This window comes from Triticum dicoccoides, chromosome 4B, assembly GCF_002162155.2.
Source record: "Triticum dicoccoides isolate Atlit2015 ecotype Zavitan chromosome 4B, WEW_v2.0, whole genome shotgun sequence".
In the NCBI taxonomy this organism is placed as follows: domain Eukaryota; kingdom Viridiplantae; phylum Streptophyta; class Magnoliopsida; order Poales; family Poaceae; genus Triticum; species Triticum dicoccoides.
The window spans coordinates 408704237-408710637 of NC_041387.1; positions in this window are offsets into that span (position 1 = coordinate 408704237).

Below are 6401 nucleotides of genomic sequence, written 5' to 3' on the forward strand. Positions count from 1 at the left end.
GTTTCCCCGGCAAGACCCTTGCCGGGGGCAACCTCAGCGGCCCCCGCAAGGCCCTTGCCGGGGCAGCTCGCCAACACCAGCGGAGCAAGCCACCCTCGAGCCCACGGTGTCCAACGGCAACAACCACGTTGGACTAGGGCTCTGGAGGCACCTCCATGGTGGCATGCAGATCTTTGTGAAGACAAAGAATACTCAAGATCGGATGAGGATTGGAGGGCAACACTCCCCATCAATATCCTTACCGAAGAAACCCACAAGACCCCCGGCAAGATCCTTGCCGGGGACGCCAGCACGCCACGGCAGGACCCTTGCCGGGCCAGCCAGCAAGACCCTTGCCAGAGGCGACAGCAGGGCCACTACCAGGCCTGCACCAACCAACTCCCCGCCACTGTTCGCATGCAGCTGCCAGCCCAACCAACTGGGTAGGCACCTACGTGGCAACATGCAGCTTCCAGGCCAACTCAACACACACCTGCATGGCGGCATGCAGATCTTTGTGGAGGCTCCACCATCGTGCCACCTCAGCTGCTTGCCTACCTACATGGCACCGCATGCATCGTTGGCCAGGGCGCGTGTCGAAGCGCGGAAGAGTGGCGACGGACGGGACGGGCCTCGCTCCCGTCTCCGATAAAGTGAAGGGACACCTAAGCCACGCATTAAATGCATCTTGTCCTGTAATACGAGGGATAAGCTCGCAGCATTGTAGGCTCTTTCCACCTCCTGTGTGCCACTGTGGCAGCCCCTTCCGCCTATAAAAGGAGGCACATGGCATACAGGAAAAGGATTTGGCTCTTTCGAACCACGCAACATCCGTAGCTAGTTCAAGAGCTCAAGAACACTCAATACATCCACCAAGCAGGACTAGGGTTTTACGCATCCTCGCGGCCTAAACCTGGGTAAACGATCCTTGTGTCAATTACTAATCCTGCTCTTCTCACAACCCCGCGCCCAACAACCGTAGTAGGGATTCTTGTGATCCCATAGGTGTCGTTTCCCACCGACAGTAACCTATCTTGTTGTTGGTCAAGGTGATCATGGATGTCCACGCGGGCCCACGAATATATAGGCTTGTCTCCGGTAACCACGCGAGGGAGTGTACTGTTCGAAGGTAACCACTACATGCATATGTATGGAGGTGATGCATGCATGAATGTTTGAATACCATTTCACAACATTGCTGTGGTGCGTGCGTCAAAAATTGTACACTATCTCCCCACACAGAGCGAGATCGGTTCATGACGTGTCATTGTACTAGCCAGTTCGACTCGATGGGAGGGATTCATGCGTACACATGCATGTGTGTGTGCTCAAACTGTATCATGCATGTCATCCTAGAGCATGACCTATATATATACCGTATTACAAGCAAAAATAATAATCCCCTCCTAAGTCAAATTAACCTCTCTTGTTGTCAGACAAAAAGTAGTTGTGGACCAAGCGGGCCCACAGAAGTATCGATATCGCTGATAACCGCTTAAGTGGGTGCGAGAGGACAACCACCACTGCTTTGCATGTGGGCCAAACATATATATGTTGAATACCCAAAATGCATAACTTCGATGTACCACATGCCTCAAAAACTGTAAACCATGCACCCACACAGAGCGAGGTTCATGAAGCATACTACATATGATGGTCCCCTTCCCCCCTCTTCACCGCATACTATATGCTCCTGTCGTAATATGTACAACCCAAAAGAATCCTCATCGATGGTGAAATTAATTAACCTCTCCCTATGTAGGTCAAAGTGATGCATGCATGCATTGACGATGGCCTCATGGGCCCACAAATGGAAGTGTCACACGTGAGTGTCCTAGCTAGGATAACCACCGCGTCCATGGATGTGGCCCAAAGAGGTGTCGTGTGATGTTTGAATAGCCAATTTCACAATTTTGATGTGGCACGTACCTCGGAAACCAAAAAGTCCCGACACTGAGGGAGGTGTACCTGTTCATGGATGCGTACGTATAGTATATGGGCCAATTGCATTCTTGCCCCTAGTTGGTTCCCACCCCCGGGTTTTGCCCTTACTTTTCGGGCATGCTCAATTTTGCCCTTAGTTTTCCCCCTCAGTCAGCTTGAATGCCCTTCTGTCACAGCTCCGCTTGGTCAGCGCCGTTTAACCATGACGGCTCAATGTTTTGGACACATTTGCCCCTGGGTTTGATACCTGATGACCCACAAGTGTAGGGGATCGCAACAGCTTTCGAGGGTAGAGTATTCAACCCAAATTTATTGATTCAACACAAGGGGGGCCAGAGAATATTCTTAAGTATTAGCAGTTGAGTTGTCAATTCAACCACACCTGGATAACTTAGTATCTGCAGCAAAGTATTTAGTAGCAAAGTAGTATGATAGTAATGGTAATAGTGGCAAAAGTAATGATAGCAGTTTTGTAGTGATTGTAACAATAGCAACGGAAAAGTAAATAAGCGAAACACAAGATGTGAAAAGCTCGTAGGCATTGGATCAGTGATGGATAATTATGTCGGATGTGATTCCTCATGTAATAGCTATAACATAGGGTGACACAGAACTAGCTCCAGTTCATCAATGTAATGTAGGCATGTATTCCGAATATAGTCATACGTGCTTATGGAAAAGAACTTGCATGACATCTTTTGTCCTACTCTCCTGTGGCAGCGGGGTCCTAGTGGAAACTAAGGGATATTAAGGCCTCCTTTTAGTAGAGAACCAGACCAAAGCATTAGCACTTAGTGAATACATGAACTCCTCAAACTACGGTCATCACCGAGAAGTATCCCGATTATTGTCACTTCGGGGTTGTCGGATCATAACACATAATAGGTGACTATAGACTTGCAAGATAGGATCAAGAACTCACATATATTCATGAAAACATAATAGGTTCAGATCTGAAATCATGGCACTCGGTCCCTAGTGACAAGCATTAAGCATAGAAAAGTCATAGCAACATCAATCTCAGAACATAGTGGATATTAGGGATCAAACCCTAACAAAACTAACTTGATTACATGGTAAATCTCATCCAACCCATCACCGTCCAGCAAGCCGACGATGGAATTACTCACGCACAACGATGAGAATCATGAAATTGGTGATGGAGGATGGTTAATGATAACGACAGCGATGAATCCCCCTCTTCGGAGCCCCGAACGGACTCCAGATCAGCCCTCCTGAGAGAGATTAGGGCTTGGCGGCGGCTCCGTATCATAAAACGCGATGAAACTTTCTCTCTGATTGTTTTATCCGCGAAACGGAATATATGGAGTTGGATTTGAGGTCGATGAGCATCAGGGGGCCCACGAGACAGGGGGCGCGCCCCCACCCTCGTGGACAGGGTGTGGGCCCCCTGGCCTTGATTCTTTCGCCAGTATTTTTTATATTTTCCAAAACTTATCTCCATGGATTTTCAGGTCATTCCGAGAACTTTTGTTTTGTGCACAATAGACAACACCATGGCAGTTCTGCTGAAAACAGCGTCAGTCCGGGTTAGTTTCATTGAAATCATGCAAGTTAGAGTCCAAAACAAGGGCAAAAGTGTTTGGAAAAGTAGATAAGTTGGAGACGTATCAATACCCCCTCCCGTTTAGTCGTCTTCTAGCTCCCGCTGCACAAGAAAACAGAGAAGCGGCTGGGAGGAGAGGTGTGACATCGCGGTGTGGGGAGAGGCGGGAAGGACCATGGCAACATCGGCCATCTCGTCGGAGAACTCGTCGCCGGCAGCTGAACAGGTTTTATAGCTCATCTGGTCCCCTTGCTTTTCTAGGGTTTGCTAGATTTGGGGGTAATTTCTGGATCTTGGCCTGATTTAGGTGGATGGGGTAGGCATTGTTCAGCACAACTCTGAGTTCTACTTGCCAGACTCGACGTACTGTGGCTTGGAGCCGCGCTCGAAGCATCATTGTCTGGGGCACCTGCTAATCCCAGTTCGTCGTGTCGCCTGGGGAGGCGCAAGCACTGGATGTCGTTTTTTGGGTTGCCCTCTGGATGTATGATTTCATTTGCATTGCAATTTCGTTTCAATTTTCTAATTTAACTTTCAAGGATAATTTTAATCAAATTTATTGTTTTCAGTTGCCAGATGAATGTGAATGGGTAGTTTGGGTTGACCCACCACCTCCAGAACGTGTTGGTCTTGCCTTTGAAGAACTGCACTGAGTGATCGAACATAGCTGGATCAAAAGTCACCATCTGGAGAAGAGAGCAATTGATCTTGGGAAGAAGAATCGTGCATTGAACAAGGAGTTGAAGAAAATGAAAGAAATGATGCGCATAGGGACAATGTTGTTTGCTATCATTTTCATTTGTTTTCTAGCAATCTAAATGGTTGTCTGTGCACAAAATGCACATTAGTTTATGATCTATGTAGATCAAATGCACGTGCTATGTTATGAAGCTGGAATGAACATATGAAGTTGTATGAACCTAGCAGTTATTATGTTATGTTATGAAGCTTTACGGACCAAACAATTTGCAAATGCATGTATTGTGAAAAGAAAGATCAAACATGAATCTTGCTGGAACATAAGTAGCATGTGATATTCTTCAACAACCAAAAGAACATAGTTCACAACCAATATTGCTGCAACTAGACTAGTTCACAAGCAGCATTTGATATTCTTCAACAACCAAAAGAACATAGTTCACAACCAATCTTGCTGCAACCAAAAGAACACATTACAACAAATCTAACAGTTTCAAACTTGCACATCACATTAGTACTCATTTTCCAGACTTGGCCTTCTTGCTCCTTGTGTTGCTAGCTGGGATTGTCATCTCCTTAGCCCTGCTCCTAGTCAGTTTCACAAGGATTTGAGGAACAACTGGAGGGAGAACTTGCTCTTCACATGCAGCAACTCTTGCATCTACATTGCCGCCAGTAACTGAGCAAGGTTCTTCTCCTGGAGTTGTAGAAGTGTTAAGCTTCCTCTTCTTGCTGATAGCCATTGGAGATGCTCCTCTCTCTACTGCCTTCTTGTAGTTCTTCCTTGGTGTTGTGTTGCTGCCTCATTTGTTGCACTATGGGGCTCTATTGGAGCATCATCTACACCTGCAGGCTGCACTGGAGCATCATCTGCACCTGCAGGCTGCACTAGAGCTTCATCTGCACCTGCAGGCTGCACTGGAGCTTCATCTTCACTGTATGTCTCCTCTTCTTCTTGTTGTTCATCATGTAGGTCTACATTTTGGTTAGGAGGGTCTTCTTCTGCATTGTCAGCTCCCCAGTGTGCATCTTCTTCACCAAATGCTGGATCAATGGCTTTTTTGCAGGTTTTCAGTAAGTGACCCAAGCCACCACACCTCTTGCATTTTCTCTTCCTAGGACCAAGTCCTTTTCCTTCACTTGCTGGCTTAATTCTTGTCTTCATTGGCCTGCCAGGTGCAGCTTTGTTCTGTACAGGTGGACTTAGTTTGAAACCAGGGTCTACAATATCCCAGTGCTGCTTTCCTTCAAGTGCAGGCAGGTTCTTAGCATATGTTTTTTAAACATTTCAACTGAGAAGTACTTGTGCACATACTGGTCTATTTCTTTAGCTTCCCCTCTCAACGATGTTATGAAGAATAGAGCATGTATGCATGGCTGGCCTGTAACTTGCCACTTTCTGCAACTGCATGTACTTTTCTCTACATCCATAGGGTATCTCCACTCCCTCTTCTCCTTATCTATAGCAGTCACCTCTGCTTCAGTTGGACTTCTCCTAACTAAAGTCATGTCCAAGCCTTTGGATCTTGCCATCAAAATCTTCATAACTCCGGGAATTATGATATGCCCATTGAATTTTTGTAGTTCTATGCTATTCCTAAGGCCAAATTTTTGCATTAAGTACTGCCTGATCTTATCCAACAAGTTCACAATGTGGAGACCCTTGAACTTTTTAATTTTGGAATTGAATGATTCTGCAAGGTTGTTATTGACATAGTCAACCTTGCAGATATCATTGAATTGTGCTCTGGCCCAGATATTTGTGTGGTGCTCTTCTAGATAAGCCTGCACCTTGGGTTTTGTGAACAAATGTCTCAAGTGATAGTTGTGCTTCTTAATGCTATAAGTCACTGAACAAGGCCACAAATGCTGGTCATACAACTTCCCCCTGAATTTCTTAGAAAAATTCCGAGCCAGATGTCTCATGCACTCTCTGTGCTCTACCCCAGGGTAAATGTCATCTACAGTTGTCTCAAGACCCTTGCATGCATTAGTATGAATTACTAGTCCTTCAGGATGACCTATCACCTTCTTCAAATTTTGGAAAAACCAACCCCAGCTCTCTTTAGACTATGTCACCAAAACACCATATGCAACTGGAAAAATCCAGTTATGTGCATCAATTGCACATGCAGCAACCAACTGACCTCTGAACCTACCATTTAGTGCAGTAGCATCAACAGCAAGGTAGGGCCTACAACCAGCTAAAATT